Here is a 23716-nt window from a genome sequence, read left to right on the forward strand (position 1 = left end):
AGCTGTGAACTCCATTCCGGTCTTTCATGTGCGTGCCAGGGACCCAGGTACTTGAACCGAGTCCTGCTGCCTCCCAGGGTACGCATCAGCAGGAGAGCTGCAATGGAAAGTGAGCTGGCACTCAAACCTAGGCTCTCCCCTATGGGGTGCAGGCTACACTGCATGCCTGCCTGGGGGCTGTTCATTTTTCTGTTTGTCAGAGTTTCAGTTTAATACCACAAACGGTTCCAGGAAAATGTTTTAGATCTCCACACACCATGGTTCTAAAATCTTTGCTTGTTCTTTTTTTAAAAAAAATTTTATTGGAGCTGGCACTGTGGCTCACTTGGGTAATCCTCCGCCTGCGGCACCGGCATTCCATATGGACGCTGGGTTCTAGTCCCGGTTGCTCCTCTTCCAGTCCAGCTCTCTGCTGTGGCCCGGGAAGTCAGCGGAGGATGGCCCAAGTGCTTGGGCCCTGCACCTGCATGGGAGACCAGGAGGAAGCACCTGGCTCCTGGCTTTGGATTGGCGCAGCGCCGGCCGTAGCAGCCATTTGCAGGGTGAACCAACGGAAGGAAGACCTTTCTCTCTGTCTCTCTCTCACTGTCTATAACTCTACCTGTCAAATAAAAAATTTATTAAACAATTTTGGTTTATTTACTTGAAAGCATAAACTATAAATAATAAGTTAAAATCTGCTTTTCCACTACAGGGGTGGCAAATATAAACTTTTGTTTTAATAATTCTTTATCTGATACGAGTGATGTCTGAGATTTGCAGTCGCTTATTCAGGATTTTTTTCCCAAATATTTTATAGGAGTTTATACAGTTGGGGGTTTTTCTGCCATGTAATTCCACTTTTATTTAACAGTGATGAGCAGCTATCCTTTCCCATGAAACACTACTGTCTTATTTACAGTGGTTGCTTGCTTTAAACTTATAATCACTGCCTCCCTACTCCATTGCTTTAGACTTAAAATCACTGCCTTTCTACTCCATTGCTTTAGACTTATGATCACTGCCTCACTACTCCATTAAACTGGTGGTTTTGAGCACCAATAGGAGACCTAGATATTGACCCATTAGAGGCCAACAATAACAACAGCAGCCAAAACCTATTGATCTCTAACAGATAAATAGAATCGGGCAAGCAACCAGCAACACTATTTTGTAAGAAAAACCATCGTCTGGGGCCGGCACTGTGGTGTAGTGGTTAAAGCTGCCGCCTGTGGTGTCGGCATCCTATATGGGTGTGGGTTCCAGTCCTGGCTGCTCCACTTCCAATCCAGTTCTCTGCTGTGGCTCAAGTCCTTGGGCCCCTGCACCTGTGTGGGAGACCTGGAAGAAGCTCCTGGCTCCTGGCTTCTGATCAGCTCAGCTCTGGCCATTGGCAGTCATCTGGGGAGTGAACTAGCTGATGGAGGACCTCTCTCTCTCTGTTCAAATTAATAAATCTTTAAAAAAAAAAAGAGAGAGAAAGAAAAGCCATCAGCCACCTGGTTCGGTGCTGTGTCTTTCCAAAGACCAAGTCTTGGTCCCAAGCAGGCAGCAGAAGAGGTGGCCCTGGATGTCTCCCTCGTGGCCATCACCTGTTCTCCATGAGGCCAGGCAGCATGACAGTGGGGCCTCAGGGGAGGATGGCAGAAGGATGGAAAAGATGGGGGAGGGGAAGAGGAGGAGGAAAGATGAGGGAGGGGGCAGGGGAGAGGGAGAGAAGCAGAGGTTGGCTACAGTCCCAGACATTTAGGTAAAGAAGGGACTGTCCTTAGCACCACTTAGCTCTGTAGTCTGAGGGAAGTCACCTGTCTCACCTGTGTTTTGTTTCTCTTCTATACAGAGAGGCTGGGAGTTGGCAGTTCACACTCCTCCCCACCTCCCAGGCTCTGTGCAGCTGGAGAGATGCCGCAGGACTGCCTGGGGCCCTCTCCTGGCCTGTGGTTCCAGAGGGATGAGCTTGACACGGTCCTAGCTGGGTTTCCCACCTGCAGTGAGCTCTGGTGCCTGCCCTCCAGGAGAGCCCATCCAAGCAGAGGTGCTGCTAATGCCAGCATTACTAGAACTTCTGCCTTTGGAATTTGGATAAGTTAACTGACAGGGTTTTGTCTTCTTCTTTTTTTTTCCACAAAAGTCTTGACGTTCCTTTATTGGAGCATGATTCCTAACCAGCGCACAGTGAGAGATTCACTCCAGAGACCTGGGCACAACGCACACTCCCCATCCCGACGAGTCTGTCACACTTTGCCTCCTGATGGAATACTTCCATTTATAAAGTTTTACACATCAAAAAGCTTTGGATTTGTCCAGGTTGCTCAATAATTCGTCTGTGAAAAAAGTGACATTTAACTTCAGCCCACTTACAGCATTAAAAAGCTTATCCACTTACGGAGCTCACTGTGCGATCTCTGTACAAGGGCAGTGAGCACGCGAGATCCCCATCATCCCACCGGGGCTGAGGCAACACCCCCTAGCCTCCAACGGCGACTGTTTTACTGACAGTCTCTGCCCTGGAGCCATACTGAAGCGCCAGTGAAGACAGGACAGTGACCATCTCATGTCTCCCTTGGCGTCAGGAGCACCAGGTCTGTCTGATGGTGGCAGCAGCCACTATTATATTCAAGTAAATAAAAGCCCATTTTAAAAACTGCCAATTTGGTAAAAGTCAACAGTACAGTGTACTCAGAACTCAGCTGAGCAAGATGCTCTCCAAACGGTGTGATATTTTAAGAAACCAAAGACAAGTTGTGCCCACGGTTCCCAGGTATGGGGAGACATTAATACATTAATTCAAACCCCTTTACTGAATCCACATAGCCCTGAGGTCATCCTGCAAAGTGCATATCAAAAAATATGCAATTAGGGTGATAAAAGTTTGACAGTAATGTTACTTACGAGTCAAACTCAGTTCATCTGTTCTGAGAGAAAAGCATCAAATCCTTTGTGTACACATTTAGTTTTTTTTTTTTTTTTTTTTTTTGCCAGGCAGAGTGGACAGTGAGAGAGAGAGACAGAGAGAAAGGTCTTCCTTTGCCGTTGGTTCACCCTCCAATGGCCGTACTTATCCTGGTCTCTCATGGGGTGCAGGGCCCAAGGACTTGTGCCATCCTCCACTGCACTCCCTGGCCACAGCAGAGAGCTGGACTGGAAGAGGAGCAACCGGGACAGAATCTGGCGTACCGACCGGGACTAGAACCCGGGGTGCTGGTGCCGCAGGTGGAGGATTAGCCTAGTGGGCCGCAGCAATGGCCACATTTAGTTTTATTGTAACAAAGCAACTTGTACACTTTTAACGTTTAAAACTGAGCATCTTTCTTTTCCAGTGAAACAAAAAGAAAATTTAAAAATAAACAGGAACAAAAAATTTCAATAGAATGTCAATTCCAAATAAGATCCTACAGGTTCTGCTGATTGTCCCATGGAGTGGCAGGGCTCAAGGCATCATTAGGAGATAATTTTATTTTTAAAAGTATCATCTTAAACTACATGGGTGTCCGTTAAACATCACAATTAAACATGCCAAAGGAGAAGCCATGTTGTCAAATGCCCACTAAACCCACCAAACATCTCAAACCCACCCCTTGCTGACCTTCCATAACTCCATTTTTAAGTTTTTTTTTCATTTTTTCAAAAAGAGGAAGTAGACAGATACATGTTGGTAAATGCTAACTGTCCGTATTCGCATAGAGACACAGTGTAATCTCTGAGCCCAATACACAGAGAAAGGAGGGGGAAGCTAGAGTTCTATGCACTGCTACACAGGCCTGGCACCCTCCAGCTTCCAGCAGAGCCGGGGGCAGGAGCGATTCTTTTTCCCGCAGAGCACGGTGGTGTTGATTCCATACAGTTTTTGTCGAGGGATAAAATGAATTTGGAACAGAAAGGGGTAGATATTCTTTTCCCATTGTATTCTGCTTCAGGTATTTTCCCCACAACAAGTTGAGAACCATGGTGTAGAGAAAGAGACCTCCAAAACAGGGAGACTGAGCACAAGAGGAAACAAAATAAAAATAAGAAGACGGCAACTTGCTCCCAGGGACTAGAGAGAATTAAAAAAAAAGTTGGAATCTATCAGTGTTCCTATTAGTCATCTTCATCCTCCTCTCCTTCTTCCCCGTCATCATCATCTTCATCTTCTCCCCTTCATCCTCATGCCCTTCTTCATCAGTATCTTCCAATCCTTCATCATCATCATCATCTTCTCCTTCCCCTTCTTCATCATCCATATCAGGACCCAAGTAGTACTGTAAGGGATCCGGCCAGACACCATCCTTGATGGCCTCTCCTACCTCGTCTGCACCTGCATCAGAATGGCCGGTGAGCCAGGTGAAGAAGCTCTCTGGGTCCTCCTGCTGCCTCCTCCTGCTGGCTCCGTCCTGCGTTTGACTTGAACGTTTCGTCAGATCCTTTCCAGATTTCCATTTGATTTTAGGGGACTTTGAAGATGGATCACCGTTCTCATTCAAATGAAATTCTATGGAGAGAACTTTATTTTTGAAGTAAAGATTTTCATCCAAATAAACTCTATTCTGTAGCCTGATTTAATATCTTCAAACTCTGTCACTTCAACCCTGGTCAGATAGTGCAGCGCCTCTTCACCCTCCTCCCCGAGCAGTGCAGATACTTGCGGATGGCTGACAGATGTTGTTACCCAGGGTAATTTTGGCAATCGGTTCTGACCCCTTTTGAAAAAATGCATGGTGGAGTTTGTTATATTTCTGTTCTACTTTCAAAATTTCCTCACTGGCTTGTTCATTAAGTCTGTCTATTTCATTTTGTACTTCATCAATACGTTCAGTTGCTTCTTGTTCTTTTTCTCCCGTCGACAAACCCCGAGAGGCCAATGTGTCCGCCGGCCTTGGGCCAGGAGCTGCTCTCGGCTTCTTCGTTTGCGGAAGGAGCGAAGACGGGCGTTTGGGGGCCATGCTCCCAGGAAACTCCGACCCCCAGCGCCAGGCAGGAGGGAGCTCTGAGAACTCTCTTCTTGGTTCTTAATAAAGCTGTGTGCTCTATTATCTTCTGTGTTTGGAAGCAGAAACTTAAAAGGATGATTGATTGTAGAAGAGCAATTTGGGAAGAAGTATTTGAGAGAAGCATTGCCTTAGATAAAAGAACTCCTTGTAGTTAGTTTTGCACTGACTGCCAGGGTGGGCATTTGGTGCAGTGGTTAAGTCGTTACTTGCAGGGCTTACAACCTGTGCCTGGTGCCTACATTTTAGTCCTGACCCTGCTGCTGATTCCAGCCTCCTGCTAATGTGCATCCTAGCGGGTAGCAGGTAACACAAGTACTTGGGTCCCTGCCACCCATGTGGGAGACCCAGATTGAGCTGAGGGACCCAGATTGAGCTGAGGGCTCTTGGCTTCGGTGTGGTGCAGTTTAGGCCTGTGGTTACACATCACATGCCCATGACTGGGCGTCAGTGACCCTGTACCATTTGGTGCCATGGTCTGGGAAGGGCATCCAGCCCGGAGCTGCCTACAGAGCCAACCAGGTCCCTTCAGTTATTACCAGTGGATTCTTCTCTTCTGGCACTAGCTTGGGTTGCCTCCCTTTCTGCTTCCCAGGGAATGTTGCCCTCACTCTCATTTGAAATATAATACTTCGCATTTCAGACACAATTCAGCGGGCCCAGATATTAAAAGAAGAACTTCATTTTGGTTTTATGAGCCCAGTGCACATTAGGACTTTGGAGCAAATGTAGTTGAGATCAGGCACAGAGCTGCAGGAGCAACAGGGAAATCACTTATTCCTCTTCCGTCTTCTGCTAAGTTCCCTAAGCAGCCATTGGTGGAGAGTGAGCAGAAGGCTGCACAGCCACGCTCCACACCAGCTTTGGTTGGTGGTGTCTTCAGACGTGCGGTTCTTTCTTTCTCCCTTCATTTTTTGCCTCTACATGTATGCATGCAGTTAGGTCTGCAAAGTGCATCGTGTGTGTGTGTGTACACGGATGCGTGCAGACACACTTGGCAGGAGCCCCCGAAGGCAGCGTAGAAGTTGGGAACGTGGTAGACATCCTGTCTCAGGTTTCAGGCATTATTAGGCCCGGGCTTTTATTGGAGGTCAAAGCAGCTAATAAAGTGGGATGTGCAATTAAAAGTGCATTCAGTGGGGAAGGACGGCCAGCTGTCTGGCCGGCTGAGAGTGGAGGAAGCGGCTGGCAGCTGCAGGTCCGACTGTGATGGCTTTACGAGCATTTTTTGCAGCCCGGGTGGTAAACGCGATACAAAGGCAGGGTTTTAATATGCCCCAGAGTTGGGCGCTCTGCTTCCTGTGTGAGCAGCCGCGGGGGGAAGGAAGCGCCGGGTGATGGCCTTTGGTGGTGGTGGCTTGTGCTGCTTCACGTTGTTTCTTGGGTGCTCGTGGTTATTGGGGGTTCTGCAGACTGCCCTCCCCGCAGCGGTGGCCAGGAAGGAGCTGCCAGGAGGATGCAGAGGTTTAGAGGGTTGTTCAGGGTCGCCCAGAAAACCTCTGCTCCCAAGTCTCCGTCGTGGGTTCCCGAGACTTTGCTTGCGAAGCTCCTTCCCGGCTCTGCGACTGTTGAGTGTGGTTGGTGATCCCATTTTGCTGCCTGTGCAGCAGACAACAGTGACTTTTTGAATGCAAGAATTCTCCAGGCATTTCTGGCCTTTTGAGAAGACAAACAAAATCGCCTGTCCACTGCTGAGTGATGGAAACAGCACTGGGCTAAAGGAAGAGGCTGACAGGAAAGGGATACCTGGGTGGTCCCAGGAGGTCCCATCCCATGGGCCTGGCCTCTTGTTCCCAGAAAACAATGAGACCCCAGGGATCGAGGCGTGAGAGCAGCCCCCACCCCTGTCGCCCGTGCATCTTGGTCCCACTGGTGTCTTTTTTTTTTTTTTTTGACAGGCAGAGTGGACAGTGAGAGAGACAGACAGAGAGGAAGGTCTTCCTTTTGCCATTGGTTCACCCTCCAATGGCCGCCGCGGCCGGCACACCACGCTGATCCGATGGCAGGAGCCATGTGCTTCTCCTGGTCTCCCATGAGGTGCAGGGCCCAAGCACTTGGGCCATCCTCCACTGCACTCCCTGGCCACAGCAGAGAGCTGGCCTGGAAGAGGGGCAACCGGGACAGAATCCGGCGCCCCGACCGGGACTAGAACCCGGCGCCCCGACCGGGACTAGAACCCGGTGTGCCGGCTCCGCAAGGTGGAGGATTAGCCTAGTGAGCCATGGCGCCGGCCCCACTGGTGTCTTTTTATGGGATCCTGGATTTCCCAAACTCTTTTTCTAGCTTTGACACAGAGCGAAGATCTTTCTAATATATTGATTTTAATGAATGCCACCAATTCTTTTTGTTTTAAAGATTTATTTATTTATTTACAAGGCAGAGCTTCAGTGAGAGAGAGAGAGAAACAGAGAGAAAGAGAGAGAGAAAGAGAGAGAGAGAATGAATGAATCAATCTTCTTATCTGCTGGTTCACTCCCCAAATGACTGCAATGGTCAGGGCTGGGCCAGTCCAGAGCCAGGAGCCTGAAACTCCATCTGGGTGTCACATGTGGGTGATAGGGACCCAAATACTTGTGCCATCTTCTGCTGCTTTCCCAGGTCCATTAGGCAAGGAGCTGGGCTGGAAGTAGAGCAACCAGGACTTGAACCAGTGTCCATTTTGGATGCTGCTGTTGCAAATGGCAGCTTGACCTGCTGTGCCACAGCACTGGCCCTGAATGCCACGAGGTTTTTTTCTTTTAATTAATTAATTAATTTTTATTTTTTTGACAGGCAGAGTGGACAGTGAGAGAGAGAGACAGAGAGAAAGGTCTTCCTTTGCCATTGGTTCACCCTCCAATGGCCGCCGCGGCCGGCGCGCTGCGGCCAGTGCACCGCGGCCAGTGCACCGCGCTGATCCGAAGGCAGGAGCCAGATGCTTCTTCTGGTCTCCCATGTGGGTGCAGGGCCCAAGGACTTGGGCCATCCTCCACTGCACTCCCTGGCCACAGCAGAGAGCTGAACAGGAAGAGGAGTGACCGGGACAGAATCCGGTGCCCCGACCAGGACTAGAACCCGGTGTGCTGGCGCTGCAGGCGGAGGATTAGCCTATTGAGCCGCGGCGCTGGCCTATTGGCCTCATTTTGAAGTTCTTATCCACAGAAGTACAAAACTGGCTCTCTTTCTCTTTCTGTCTCTACGTCCCCTTCTTGCGTTCCCTCCACACTAGAGGCCCTAATGCTCGTATCGTCTCACTGTACGATTGATTATGGAAGCCCATGTTTGGTATTTAACATTATTCCTTGTTAAATTTCATTGTTTTATTTGCCCCTGTTTTCATTTTTTTGTAGTCTGTTGTCCCTCTAGCCACTCCTCTGCCCGTGTGTCTTTGGCCTTCACCGTGCAGAATGGGCGGTGCTGGAGAGGTGAGGTTAGTAAGACGCCTGGTGGGCGGGGCGGGTGCAGAAGCCATGAGGTGAGTGCCGAGGCGAGCAGCCCTCACCGCTTAGGCCACTGGGCAATGGCTGCTGTTGCTGCTTGCCCTTCCTTCATCACAGCACAGCTTGAGCAGTGCGGGGGCTGGGAGAGGGCTGGTTTTCTGGAAGGGGTGGCAGTGGAGTTGAGGCTAAGGAGGCGTGTAGGAGGTAGTGAGGGAGAGCTGAGGAGGTGAGGGGTCATGTGGCCAGAGACCAGAAATGTAAGATTTACCCAGCAGCATTAGCAAAGGAGGGTTCTAGGTGACACCCCAGGGGCCAGCATTGTGGCGCTTCAGGTTAGCCTACTGCCCGCAGTGCCACCTGCTCCACTTCCGGTGCAGCTTCTTGCTGATAGCCTGGGAAAGCAGCAGCAGATGGCCCAAGTGCTTGGATCCCTGCTACCCATGTGAGAGTTCTGGGTGGGTTTCCTGATTCCTGGCCTCAACCTGGTGCAGCCCCAGCCTGACTGTTCTGGCCGTTTGGGGAGTGAACCAGGGGATGGAAGATCTCTTTCTCTGCTGTCTCTGTCACTCTACCTTTCAAATAAATAACATTCACATCTGCCAAAAGGTTCATGCCACCCATATGACCACTGACAGATGAAGGACTGAGGAAAAAAAGGTGGTCCATACAATGGACTATTAGCCGTAAGGAGGAAGAGATCTCTGACCCACGCTCCAACATGCATGAACTTTGAGAATATAGTGCCAAGTGAAGTCAGCTGGTGTCCAAAGGCCACTTACTATGTATGATTCCACTTACCATGGGATACCCCGTGTTGTCAGATTCTGTGGCCAAGGTTTTGAGTTTTAAGTCCAGGGTACCGCCGGTGGTGGTGGTGGTTGCACGCCGATGGGACTGCACCTGGTGTCACGGAACTGCACACAGAAAAGGGTTGAAAACAGTACCCCTGGATATTACGGGTATGTACGCACACAGCAGGACAAGCTGGGCCGTAGAACCCTGTTCTGAGGGAAGCGCCATCCCTGTGCGCTGCCCCCAGTGGCTGGCGAAGGCTCCCGTGTGACATCTGCTGCGGTAAACCCCAGGTCCTCCTGAGCACAGGGTGGGCAGCTCCACATTGGACCCCCTCGACCAACCTGTGAAGAAGACGCTGGTGCTGGGCCTCTTATCCAGAGGGGCGCCAGACCAGGGTCCTGTGGCCCCTGCGCTCAGGCTCAGTGCCCCCGCCTCCACGTGGGCCTCGTCACAGCTCCTTGGGTGACAGGTGGGAAGACTGTCCAGAAATGAGGCCAGGGGATGGGCGTAGAGAGGGAGGCAGCCACCCCTGCCCCTTCTGTTTTTCCTCTCCCGCTCCGCGCCAGCCTGGAGCCCCTAGCTCCTCCCTCTGTGCTCCCCTGGGCCAGAGCCGCCTTCCTCCACGGGGCTCGGTGCAGAGCAGCAGTTTGATTTGTGCCTGGGATAGTCTGAAAAATTTTACCCAGGCAGCCATCGTCACTGAGTAAACACGTTCAGCTAGCAAATAAATTCGTGAGAGCAGTGCATTAAATGTGCGATTGTTACTACTTTGCACTTTTTGCAGTAAATTCCCTTCCCCCCCCCAAAAAAAAAAATGATTTATTAAGCTCCTGGATCCTTGACAGCAGTACGTGTGATGGCAGCATAACTTTTCCAAATTTGCCAACACATTTCGTGTGTATGACTTTTTTGGAGTTCGACCAAATGGACCCTTTTAGAGATCTGATAAAGCAAAACCACCTCGTGTTTATATAGCTGTGTTCTCAGGTTTCTGTGCTGGGGCCTTGGCACATTTCCCCTTCTTCCTCCCAGCACCCCTTTAAGGAATGTCCTGGCTGGATGTGGGGTGGTCTGGGTTAACTTCAGTTAATAGACAAAAGCAAAGGAAGGGTCCAGAGGCCAGGAAACCTCCCCCTCTACCAGTTCAGCGACTGTTTCTGCAGTACCTGCTGTGCCTGTCCCTGTGGGGGCTGCAGGCCCTGGATCTGTGTCACCAACGAGCTCAGGTCAGAGCCCAGGACCCCTGGCAGCCCTCCCGAGCTTGTGGGATCGCCGACCATTTGGTAGGTGTCTGACGCTAGGGAGTAAGGCGGTTTTTCCGGTGTGGTAGACCTGAGTCTGCCTGCAGATGAGGTGTCCCCGCCATCAGACTGGCAAGGGCTGGTGCTTCCGCTGCAAAGCGCTCCTTCAGACCGTTCTCTCTGGGAGCTGCGCTCATTCCTGGCTGCCTCTGTCCGTGGAGGTTTCCCAGCAGGACGGAGAGCTGGAGCAGTGGCTTTTGTCTGAAGGCCGTTAGATGGGGTAGTAACTGCCGCAGGGGCCGCTGATGTGGCCCTCGCTCAGTGTTGTGACCCAGGTGGGAAGGACTGCCTGTTCCGTTGCAATCCCAAGGCAGTCCACTGGGTCCCTACCATGTTTCAGCAGCAAGGGAGGCTGGGCTGACAGGCACACTGGAGAGCAGATAGCAGTAGGTGTGGCAGACCTGAGCCTGGGCTCCAGACTTGACGTGCTTTTGTAAAATGCGTCACGTGTGTTCATGTTAATGCACCGAGAGCAGTGATGTGTTCCTGTATTTCTGCAGTACCGGCTACATACAGCTGAGATCTGTGTGCTGTTACCCTTGAACTTCTATTGTAGATACCAGTGTGAATTACAAAGTGCTGCGTTCAGATCTTTTTGTTTTCTTCCCTTGCTGTAGTTTTGAGAAGGGGTGAAATCTTTGTTACGTCGTTTAGCTCTGCCAAAAATAAGAGCAGGTCTGAGACAAGAATCTTAGAAGGTTCAAACTCCCTTCCTTTCCAGGTGTCAGGGTCCAAAATTTAGCCTTCTTCCCGTGAGGAGGGTAAAGGAGTCCCCTGTGCAGTGACATGAATTCTGCTGGGTGATGTAGGTAAGGTGGGCGCATGAACCTAGAGGACCAGGTTGGGAAACCCGGAAGAGGGGGCATAAATAGGAGACACGATGCCCGTTCACACCGACGGGTCCAGTGCCCCTCCACACCTGTCACACTGACATGTCCAGTGCCCTTACCTGCACACGTCATACCAACGTGTCCAGTGCCCCTCTCCCCACACATCAGCCGAAGGCAAATGTCTGTGGATGAAGATGCATGGAGGTTCTGTCATTTCAGTATTTGGGAAAAAAGAGCAAGTACAAAAAATTAAGAAGTGCCATTTCTTAATGGTATTTCTTATTTTTATTTTTATTTTATTATTATTATTACTGGTAAGGTGTAGAATGTCACTGAGTCCAATCTTGGTGCTTTCCAAGTTTTGGCAATCATGATTATAAAGATGCTGTAACATTAGCATTCAGGCTTCTGTGTAGGCTTCAGTTTTTACTTCATTTGAGATAGCAAGAGCATGATTGCTGGGTTGCCAGGTAATAGTATGTTTAGTTTTGTAAGAAATTGCCACTCTTCCAAGGTGGTTGTATTATTTTGCATTCCTACCTGCAATAAATGAGGATTCCTATTGCTGCACATCCTTGCTGGCACTTGCTATTCTCAGGGTTTCAAATTTTGACCATTCTAATTAAGAGTGTGGTGGTATTTCATTGCTGTTTAACTTGCAATTCCCTAGTTACACATGATGTTGGATATCTTATCATATACTTATTTGCTATGTGTGTATCTTTTTTTGGGTAAGGTGTCTGTTGTGGTCTTTTGCCCATTTTTTAAAAAATTGGATTGTTCATTTTCTTATTGTTGAATTTAAGAGTTCTTTGTATATTTTGGATACTGATCCTTTATCAGATAAATCTTTTTTGAAAAAGAAAAGCAATGTCACTGAGTCCAGCCACAATGCAAAATAATGAAGGTGTCATACCCTGAGCCCTAAGATCTCTTTTGTTAATATTGACTCAAAGTCCTCTTTTGTTGGCTCCTTTTCTAATTGTTTTCCTGTCTAGTGTTAGAAGAGCCACAAACTTTATTTAAAGGTGGTGAAATCTTATTCTGAGCTATTTTACTTCGATGTTGAGTCTCTGTGACACACTGCATCTTTTTCAGAAAGATTGATTCTTTTTCAAATCTATTACAGTCAAAAGTTATGAGAATACTATGTAGAAGTTACTAGGATATTCCATGGAAGGGGGCCAGAGAAGTGCAGGAGAATGCAGCCCTGGTTTGTCGCAGGCTTTATTTCCTTGTCTTCCTGTATGCACCTCTGACAGTGAGCCTGGAGTTGGGATAGGCATTGTATGAGATGCCATGTTAGCCACGCCCCCAAGGCTCTAGATAGGCATGGGCATGTAGTTAAACTTTTTCCTGCCCAGGATAAAGGCTTCTGGGACACTGGAGAAGGGGGGAGGGTTGACTCCTATTAATGGTGCTTCCAACTGCCGTGAAAGGCATGTGGTTGATGGGATGGGCTAACAGGTGACCGGGCCTCTGACTGCAAGGTGAATCTCTGGTTTTTTTTTTTTTTTTTTTTTTTTTTTTTTTTTTTTTTTTTTTTTTGACAGGCAGAGTGGACAGTGAGAGAGAGAGACAGAAAGAAGGGTCTTCCTTTTGCTGTTGGTTCACCCTCCAATGGCCACTGCGGCCGGCGCGCTGCGGCCGGCGCACCGTGCTGATCCGATGGCAGGAGCCAGGTGTTTCTCCTGGTCTCCCATGGGGTGCAGGGCCCAAGCACTTGGGCCATCCTCCACTGCACTCCCGGGCCACAGCAGAGAGCTGGCCTGGAAGAGGGGCAACCGGGACAGAATCCGGCGCCCCGACCGGGACTAGAACCCGGAGTGCTGGCGCCGCAAGGCGGAGGATTAGCCTAGTGAGCCACGGCGCCGGCCAAGTCTCTGTTTTGTGTACAGTTGCCGCTTGGTGAATACAGCCTGGTCTGAAGTGTTGAACGCCTCCTGGTCTTTTGTGAGCGGCTGCTTTGCAGAAAGCTCTGTGGTTGTCTCTGCCGGCTGTTTACGTGCACACACAGTGTGGCCATTCTCTTTACGGCTCCCTGATCCCCCCTAGGATAGCACTATGTCCTAACAGAAGAATGTTGCCAAGGAACCCTATTTGGAAGTCTGCTGAGGGGAGCCTGGAGTGTCAGGCCTAGGAAGGACCTGGGGCTGTGCTGAGAGGTACAGGGGACTCATGCTGCCTTTTGGTTTAGATTTTACCTGTCTTGGGGCATGTGTGAATTTTCTCCCTTGCTTTCTGGTGACAGATAATGCTGGCGACACTGAGGCTGGTTCTGGTCAGCCAAATGACCTTCAAATGAGGCCAGGAGAAAAAATGCTCTCTTGGCTTTTTTTCTCATCACAGGTTGGATGCTTTTAGTGGTGGGAGGGAGGGGCGCTCTGGGGGCAGGGAGTGAGTTATAGCTTCTGATCAGAGAGGGGGCGAGGGCTCACGTGAGGAGCAGGGCTGGCTGCACCCAGGAAGGGTGTGGATGGGAAGAGAGAGGGCAGTGTGGGTGCACGTGGGTGAGCCCCGCTGTGGGGCGCCGAGTCCCCATGTTTCTGGGTAGAGGCACTTTGTTCCTTGGGGGAGCGTCACTGTCACTGCTTTGTTACGGGAAAAAGACCTCCACGTAGCAACGATTCCTGACTACCTGTCCTGGTGGTTGCAGGCACACTCAGGAAGTGCTTTGAGGACCTGCTGCGTGCCGGGCGGTGCGCTGGCAGTTCACTGCTAGCTTCCAAGTACAACTGAGTACCTGGGCTGGATCTGGGGAGTTGTTCTCACAGGTTCAGGGCTGTCTTTGCCAGCAAGAGGAGCTGTGTTTGTGAGGCATTTGTCGTGTGCACGTGCTTTGCCCTCAGCGCTTCCTGTGGTCGCCTTACATCAGCAGTCTCTTGGTGGTCTTCATCCCACGTATTTTTGCTTTTCTGATGGTGGGAATTCCATAGGTTCCATCACATTCACCATTTTAGTCGTTTGTAAGTGTGCAGTTCTGTTGCATGAAGCACATTTGCATCGTTGCTTTTACTGTTTTTAAAGATTTGTTTGTTTTTGAAAGAGCAACAGAGAGTGTGACAGATCTTCCGTCTGCTGGGGTGCTCTCCACATGGCCAGAATGGCCAGGGCTGGGCCAGGCTGAGGTTAGGAGCCAGGGACTCCATCCCGGTCTCCCATGTGGGTGCAGGGGCCCAAGCACTTGAGCCATCTTCTGCTGCCTTCCCAGGCTCGTTAGCAGGGAACTGAGACTTGAACCAGTGCACCCTTACGGGTGTCAGCATCACACGTGGTGGTTTAACCTGCAGTGCCACGAGGCTGGCCCCACACATTGATGCTGTCGGCAACCCACACCACTGTCCAGCTCCAGAACTTTCTCACCATCCCAAACCTAAACTCCATCCCCATTCAGCAGTGACTCCCATTCTCGCCTCCCTACTCTGAGGTGTTCTAAAATAAAATTCCTTATCTGGCTGGAAACACTCCAGAGTTTGCGCTCTGAAGGGAAAGATCCTAGTGACTCCATGAAGTCATTTGGTCACTTCTTCATGTGTCAAACACCTGTCGGGCTCCTCACACTTGTCACTCTGTGTTTCATGCTACAGATCGGGAATCAGATGAGACCAGGGCTTCGGTCTCAAAATCGCCAGCGAGGTTGGTGTTAAGAAACCTGTCCTAAACTGTGTTCCAAGGTTCCCTGTGAGTGTGCGTGGGCAGAGTAGGAGCAACGGAGGGGGTGTTGCAGAGACCAGGGAGGACAAGCAGGTGTTAGCTCTGACAACAGAGGGCGGATTGTTCCTGGAGCTGGAGCTGCAGGGGCAGCGAGGCGCCCCCAGTGCCTGGAGCGCAGCTGGTGCACCTGGTGGTGAGGGGCAAGCAGAGGGACAGCTGGCCGGGGAGGCGGGGCCTGGAGGGCCTGGCCAAGGATGAGGCTGCAACCTGATGGAGAATCTTAAAGCAGGGGCCCAGATTTGTGCTCCGGGGTCTTGGCCGGCAACAGCAGGGGGAATTGGAAGACGGTAAGAAGAGCTGTTGTAGTACCTAAAGGAACATCTTGCTTTTTAAAATGTGATTTGGGGCAGCAGTTAAGTTGCCCACATCAGAGTACCCCTGGCACTTCCTATGCAGCTGGAGGCAGCAGGTGATGGCTCTGATGTTTGTCTCCGCCACCCACGTGGGAGACTTGGATTGAGCACTCAGTTCCTGGCTTCCACCTGGGCAGTCCTGGCTGTTGCAGACATTTGAGGAGCGAACTAATGGATGGAAGATCTCTCTTTCTCTCTGTCTCTCTGAAATAGAATGAAAATTAAAGACTTAAAAATAAATAAAATTCGGTTTCCATGGAACTTTTGTTTTCCTCTGAAATATTTTGAGGATGTCAGATCCTGGCACTTTTCTAAGTGTGTTGGTGGGGGGAACACAGGAGTTCCCCCCTCTCCTTGGGGGCGAACATGCAACTTGAGGAGCTGGAGTGCTGAGAGTATGAGCAGTCCCCTTCCAGGGGGTCTGGGTTCGAGTTCTGACTCTTCTGAAATAGTGATGTGTTTTGAGCAGTTTGCTCAACCCTGCCCCGCCTCAGCTTCTACACCTGTGCAACGGGGGTGACATCCTCCTTTCAGGGTTATTTGTGAGGTTAAGTGAGGTGGTCTCTGTTAAAATATTTGGCGGGCATCAGTGCTCAGTACCTAGCATCTATCATTGCCACTGCTCCTTAAGTGTGAACTTTACTGAGTGTGACCCCGTGCTCTCAGAGAAGGGATGTGGAGTCACTTACTAAGATCATCTAATCAGCACCAGCATTGTGGCATAGCCAGTAAAGCTGCCACCTGAGACACCGGCCCGGTTCCCTGCTAATGGCCTGGGAAAGCCCTAGTACTTGGTCCCTGCGCCCACGTGGGAAACCCGGATGAAGCTCCTGGCTCCTGGCTTGGTCCTGGCCCAGTCCTGATCATTGTGGCCATCTGGGGAGTGAAACAGTAGATGGAAGATCTACCTCTCTCTCTTTTTCTTTCTTTCCCTCTCTCCCTCTCTCCTCCTCTCTTTCCCTCACTCTGTAACTTTGACTTTCAAATAAATAACTAAATCTTTAAAAGAAACCAAACCACCCAATCTGCTTATGCAACCCAGAGGCTGCGGTAGGTTGGCTGTGGGTGTGGCGGAGGCCGCTGGGAGACAGAAAGAAGCCAAGCCACAGAAGTAATCATACCCGGGGAGTGGCGGCTGCAGGATTCTGAGTCCACTGTACAGGACAGGGAGGGGGACGTCGGACCTCTCCCCTCCCCCATCGCAGCCTGCGACAGGCCCTGGCAGAGATGGGGGGGCGCCCAGGAGCCCCAACAATGGCCAGAGAGGAATTTGCCAGAGCCCTCAGTGCATTGGAGTTTCCTCTCTTGATCTCTTTCACACACAAATTTCAGTCCTTTTCTCTCTTTAAATCACTTCTGTGCTGTTTAACCTCCTTGCCCTGATTTCTCCCCCTGCTCTTTTCTTGCTCCTTTTATAGGCGCTCCCAGCTAATGGATCACCTGGATAAGACTGCCCCGGCTTTGTGAGCGTGGCAATTAGCTGTCACCCCGAGCCAGGCGCGCTCTGTTGCTTGGCAGCCTGCTGCTGAGGGAGGACCGGTCGAGTCTTTTCATTTCAAAGTAGGTTATCGATTAGCACGGGTGCCAATTTACTGCAGAGGCTCTTGCCAAGCCCTCTCGATCACATTATAGTGTAAATTTCCAAGATTGGGTTACGTTAGCTCAAGAGAATTCAGGAGTGAGAAATGGAGTAGAGTTAAAAAAAAAAAAAAAAAAGAGGCCTCCGGAAAATGAATATTTCTTGTGTTATATCACAGCCCAGGTCAAAAATCAGCACGTTCATGCTCTGAGGCTGTGGCGTGGGGTTTGTGCGGGGCGCCGTGTTGGGCTGGAGCCGAGCAACAGGTTTGGAAGGCTTGATGTTGTCGGTTGATTCGTCTTGGGATTGGTTTTCTGGGGAAATCACGATTTGGGGGAAAGTCAGCCCACTGGGTGTATTTGCTGTGGCAAGGTCCCTGTAGTCTCAGCTTTGCGAGATGAGGGGGAGGGAGGGATGCGAGGAGGCGTGGGCATCTGCTCATTCTGTGGGCCTGGGAGTTGGTATTAGAACTTGTCCGTGACCCTGGAGGAAGTTTTGTGCCCATTGTCACTCCCCTGGCCACGTTCTCATCCCTGAGCAACTGATCTGCTTCCTGTCTCCACAGATTTTTTTTCTCTCTATTTGGGACTTTTCATATAAAGGGAATCATATGTGATCTTTGGAATATGGTTCCTTTTGAAACTCTGGTTAATTTATTTACTTATTTATTTGAAAGGCACTCACACACATACGAACATCTGATTCAGTCCCCAGATACCTGCCACAGTGGGGGCTGGACCCTGCTGAACAAAGCCGAGTGTTGGGAACTCCATCTGGGTCCCCTGCATGGGTGGCGGGGACCCACGTACTTGAGCCATCACCTGCTACCTCAGAAGCAAGCTGGAATCAAGAATCAAGCCAGGACTTGAACCCAGGCACTCCCTTATGGGTGCCGGCTTCCCAAGCTGCGGCTGAATTGCTGTGCCAGACCCCTACTCCGGAGTATGGGCTCTCTTCATGCAGTGTCTTCAAGGTCCTCTGCACCCGTCTGTGCTTCCTTGTTTTGTTACCAGATAGCGATCCACTGTGTGGCTGTACCACGTGGTGTGTATCTGTTCATCAGTAGATGGGCTTGTGATTATTTCTAGTTCTTGGCTGTTACAAATAATGCTGCTGTGAACAAACGATCACATGTAGGTCTTCGTGTGGATATATCAGGGTACTGCAGAGAGTTTGTAGAAAATACAATTAAAAGAGCAAAAAGTTTTGAAATCCATACATAGCCTTTTCTTTTTTAAAAAAGATTTATTTATTTGAGAGGCAGAATTATAGATAGAGAGAGGGAGAGACAAAGAGAAGGGTCTTCCATCTGCTGGTTCACTTCTCAAATGGGCGTAACTGCGAGGGCTGGGCCAGGAGCCAGGAGCTTCTTCCCGGTCTCCCATGTGGGTGGCAGGGGCACAAGCACTTGGGGCATCTTCCGCTGCTTTCCCAGGCATATTGGCAGCGAGCAGGATTGGAAATGGAGCAGCCGGGACTTGAACTGGCGCCCATAAGGGATGCCGGCGCCGCAGGCAGTCGCTTAACTCATTCTGCCACAGTGCTGGCCCCATAGCTTTTTCATAATAGACATTTCCCATGACTGTTCCAGAGATTCTGCATATGTTTTCCTTTTTCAGGGGTGGATCCCTGGTGAGGGAAGTGGTGGCAGATGTGGTCGCCCCTGTTTCTCACTTGGAGAACCTGCGAGCTGCTGTCTGCAGCGCTGCCCCATTCCGCACTCCACCAGCAGCAGGCAAGGGGCCCTTTCTGCACCCCTTCACTGACACTCTCTGTGTCTTTTTTAAAAAAAGATTTATTTTATTTCTTTGAAAGGCAGAGTTACAGAGAGAGATGGAGGGACAAACAGAGAGAGCTGGGCTGGCGCTGTGGTGTAGTGGGTAAAGCTGCCAGCTGCAGTGCCTGTATCCCATATGGGTGCTGGTTCGAGTCCCGGCTGCTCTACATCCCATCCAGCTCTCTTCTGTGACCTGGGACAGCAGTAGAAGATGGCCCAAGCCCTTGGGCCCCTGCACCTGCATGGGAGACCCGGAAGAAGCTCCTTGTTCCTGGTTTCGGATTGGCGCAGCTCTGGCCGTTGCGGCCAGTTGGGGAGTAAACCAGCCAATGGAAGACCTCTCTCTCTGCCTTTCCTTCTCTCTGTTACTGTGACTTCCAAATAAATCTTTAAAAAAAAAGAGCTATTCCATCCACTGGTTCACTCCCCAAATGGCTGTAACTGCTAAGGCTGGGCCAGGCCGGAGCCAGGAGCCAAGAGCCTCTTCCAGATCTCCCACATGGGTACAGGGGTCCAAGCACTTGGGCCATTGTCTACTGCTTTCCCAGGATCATTAGCAGGGAGCTGGATCGGAAATGGAGCAGCCAGGACTTGAACCGGCACTCGTATGGGATGCTGGCGCTGGGGGCAGAGGCTTAACCTACTATGCTGCAGCACCAGCACCAGTTGTGTCTCTGAGTCTAGTGAATGTGAGGTGATATTTTGTGGTGATTTTGATTTGTGTTTCACTGATAATGAGGTTGATCACCTCTGTGTGTGCTAATTGACCGTTCATATATTTCCTTTGAGAAAATGTCTATTCAAATCTTTGAACCTGTTTTTAAATCAAGCTTTTTTTTTTTTTGGTTGATGAATTATAAGAGTTCTTTATATATTCTGGATGGATACAAGTCCCTTATCAGATATATGCTTGGCCATACATTTTCTCCTGGTCTGTGAGTTATTTTTCTTGCTTTCTTGATTGTGTCATTTAAAGCACCAAAGTTAATTTTTGGGGAAGTCCAACTTACTTTTTATTGTCATACATTTGGGGTCCTAGCATAGAAGTCGCTGTCTAGCTCAGGGTCATGGAGATTTACCCCTGTATTTTCTTCTGAGGGTTTGGTAGGTTTCACTCTGCCATTTCGGTTTGTGATCCATTTTGAGTTAAGGTTTCACTTTTCCTGCAGCACAAACATTTCCCAGGCTCATTGAGGTTTCAACAAGATAGATTTAGAAGAGCCAGTGTGGATTTTCTTTCCTGTCCTTTATTTTCTAAGAAAACATACATAGTGGCCGTCGCATGCTGGGTGGAGTCAAGATTGCAAAGATTGACGTGAGAGTTTGGCGCGCGAGCAGGCGGGGACTGGAGTTCCTGCCAAAGGCTCTAACACACACCTTTTGGGGGCTGAGGGATGCCTACGGGAGCAGCCTGCAGGTGGGAGATGGACTGCAGGACCTTGGCACGAATCAGAGGAAAACTTGGCCTCTTCACCAGCGTCAGAGGGGACAGAGCAAATGAGGCATCAGAGAGCAGCCGTGTTGGCAGCAGGGCAGCCTGCCAAGTGAGCTGTCAGGGCAGAGAGAGTGATCAAGTTTTCTCCTGGGTAGCTGTCATGTAGCCGTTGGATAAAATAACTTTCTCCCTGTTTTTGAACCCATTCTTGCTTTCAGTGAATTTTTTTTTTTTTATCTCACCCCTCCTCTACCCCACCGCCCTGATCTCCTGCCATAGGCTTAGGGGCTTTCTCAAGTATGCCTCTGTGGTTTTCCTCCCAAGTACTGCCAGGATCAGATCAGGGACACTTATTTGAGGAAGTGCAGTGGGGTGAGACACTGGGCTTATTATTCCCCAAAACCACGACAAGTGGCACCAGATCGAATTCAGTCAGTGGAATGGCCTCCTAGGGTATTCCCTCTTGAGGCACTCACAAGAGCAAACTCAGCGGTAGGGTGTCAGGATGAACTTTAATACGTTATAACCTGAGCTCCAGGCCAGGTCCCGAGCACTTCAGACACATTTCCGGAAAGAGCTGAGCCCTGTGGCAAAGGGAGTGATGGTGGAGACTGGATCCTGGGTCTAGAAGTTTGCACACACATGCATGTCCTCATCCATACACTCAGGCGCGCACTGTGCATCCTACTTTCTGGGGGAGCTGGTTCACATTGGATTGGGGAGCTGCCATTGGATTCTAAAATCTTGGGAGGGAAGTACTGAAAATCAAGTGTACTCATCTCTCCTGCAGGGAATTAAGAAGCAGTCAGTACTGAAAAATCTGAGTTTATGCAACAAGTTAAATACAGTGTGTCTGTTCTCATCTTGTAACAGTTTATCCGTTGTTTATCTTTGGAGAGCAGTTTCTCTTGGTGCAATTGAAATGAACTTTTCAGGAATTCTTTCAGCACATATGCAGGTGCACCCAAATCTTCTGTCTTCCAGGGAGCAGAGCCTGTATAAAGAAAGATGGATTGCACCTAGCAAATATGGCGTCCTCCTAAATCTGAGGTGGCTGATGGAGGTTTTCATTGCTGCAAAAGACAGAGAACATGTGTAGTGTAGTTTGCACTGAAAAAGTGTCCAGAGTAATTGTTTAGACATTTGTCTGGGAATTTACAACCCAGTCCAATTCCATGGGTGATTTTCAGAGCCCCCCCCCCCTTTTTTTTTTACTGCTTCTCTGCAAATATGCCATTTTGGAGATTCTGCTGAGTGCCGAGGTGGTGGAGATAAATCACGAGACATGGTTCCAGCCTTCGAGAAGAGCATAACGCGGGGAGTCTGGACAACATCCAAAGATGCAGTTGTGTGGATCTAAACCCCTCTTGTTACTGTGAAGGGCAGCTTTGCCCTAAGTTAACCATCATTGTGGTCTCTTTTCTTTCTGCAAAGCCTGAAAGGGTGATGCATTGAAAGTCTTTTTTTAATATTTATTTTTTATTTATTCAAAAGGCAGAGTTACAGGGACAGGGAGATAGAGATCTTCCATCCTCTGGTTCACTCCCCATATGGCTGCAACTCTCAGAGCTGGGCCAGGCTGAAGCTAGGAACCAACAGCTTCCTCTGGATCTCTCTCGTGCATGGCAAGGTCCTAAGCACTTGGGCCATCTTCCTCTGCTTTCCCAGGTTCATTAGCAGGGAGCTGGATCAGAAGTGGAGCAGCTGGGACACGAACCAGCACGCATATGGGAAGCCGGCATTGCAGGCAGTGACTTAACCCGTTACATCACAATGCCGGCATTGCATTACTAGTCTTGTATCACAGAAATGAGCAGTTACCTGATGACTTAATGACCACAGTCAAGAATTCCAGTTGGGGTGGGTATTGGTGCAGTGGTTAAGCTCCTTCTTGGGATGCCTGCATCCTATATTGGAGTACCTGGGTTTGAGTCCTGACCCTGCTTCTGATTCCAGCTTCCTGCTAATGCACACTCTGGGACGAAGCAGGTGATAGCCCATATACTTGGGTTCTTGCTGCCGGTGTGGGAGACCACACTGAGTCCAGGCTTCTCACTTTGGCCTGCCCCTGCCCCAGTTGTTGTGGGCATTTGGGGAGTGAACCAGTGGATGGAAGAGAGTCAAGGAATATCCTTTGAAAAAAAAAGAAAAAAAAGGAATTCCATTTGCCACTGGTTTCCTCACTTGCATGTCTAGTGTTTATATTTTCTTTAAATAGCCACTCTCCCACATATGCCGGTTCTCTAAATAAGAGCATTCACACAGTTCCCCCGTCAGTCAGTCGCAGTCTGCGCTGGGTTCTGGAGATGCTGGCGATCTCCCTGGCCGTTGGAAAGCTGCCGCCTTCGCCTCGGCTAACCCTCACTGCCTGTGCTGAGCGTCTTCGTTTTCTGCTGTGGGTGCCACTGCACGAGCTCCACAGTCCGGGCCAGTTACTCCTCTCCCTGGGTCTGCGAGGTAAGAGGCACGCTGGCAGCTGCTGTCCATGGGAATTGTCGGGAAACCGAGCTTGGAAAGGGAGCAAGGGTCATGGGTGAGAGGTCACGAGGTCAGAGTAGGAACCCTTGGAGGCCCCTGTCTCATGTCTTTCTCCAGGGCCAGGCAGGAAGTGACTTCTCTCCACCTTGGTCTTCTGAGGTGGGAATCCTGATAGGCATCTGCTTACCCTTCAGGCAAGACGCAAATGAGATTGGCAAAGTGTGGAGAACACTAAAGTGATATCCTGCTTTAAATGAAAGTTGTTGCATCATCGTTATTGTCGTCGTCATCATCACCATCACTAAAGGAACCGTGGAAATACTGGCGGAGACATGTAGTCCTTTTCCAAATAACTTGGTCTTCTAAGATCAGAAATGATGAGACCATTGACCTCAGCTGTATGGTCGTCTGGTCAATGCAGGGGGTGGTTTCCTGTGGTCACTTGCTTCTGACCGGCCTGAGAGACATTAAGGAAACAACTTGGGTTCTCGTCCTGACCCGGGGCTCCCTACCTCCACGTGTATTTTGGGAGTATGGGTTGGGGTTGGAGGCTCTTGGCACTTCCGTTTTGGGAATGAGATTGAGTAATCATCTTGGGAGTGGTGAGGCGGTAATTGTTATTTGAGAGGCTGGCGCTATGGTAAAGTTTCTGCTGGTGATGCCGGCATCCCATATGGGTGCCTGTTTGAGTCTCGGCTGCTCCACTTCCAACCCAGCTCCCTGCTAAGGGCTTGAGAAAGCGGTGGAAGATGGCCCAAGTCCTGGGGCCCCTGCATGCATGTGGGAGACCCAGAATTAACTCCTGGCTTCAGCCTAACTCAGCCCTGGCCGTTGCAGCCACATAGGGAGTGAGATAACAGATCTTTCTCTTTTCTTACTTTCAAATGAAGAATGAATGAATAATTTTTTAAATAAAGGAGTTATTTGAAATTGTGTCAGTCACATAGTTGTATTAGTTGGTGAAGGGTCTTGAATGGGCCAAGTGTGTGGAATTACCCAGGTTTTCCAAGTGATATGATAAAAACTGTGGCTGATTTTTCTGATCTTGGGGAAATCTAAGATTGAATGATGCGAATCTGAATGAGGATC

The 23716-nt window shown here is 49.8% G+C and overlaps 1 protein-coding gene and 1 pseudogene across 1 annotated transcript in view; one reads left to right on the plus strand and one right to left on the minus strand.

The window, feature by feature from the left end:
* The window catches only part of KIF26B (kinesin family member 26B), a 513525-nt gene that overhangs the window by 13191 nt on the left and 476618 nt on the right, over positions 1-23716 (plus strand). The gene's annotated exons all lie outside the window — the stretch shown is intronic.
* LOC100348011 (protein SET-like) lies at positions 2944-5397 on the minus strand (annotated as a pseudogene).

This window comes from Oryctolagus cuniculus, chromosome 13, assembly GCF_051225735.1.
Source record: "Oryctolagus cuniculus isolate XC-2025 breed Fujian yellow rabbit chromosome 13, ASM5122573v1, whole genome shotgun sequence".
Lineage (NCBI taxonomy): Eukaryota > Metazoa > Chordata > Mammalia > Lagomorpha > Leporidae > Oryctolagus > Oryctolagus cuniculus.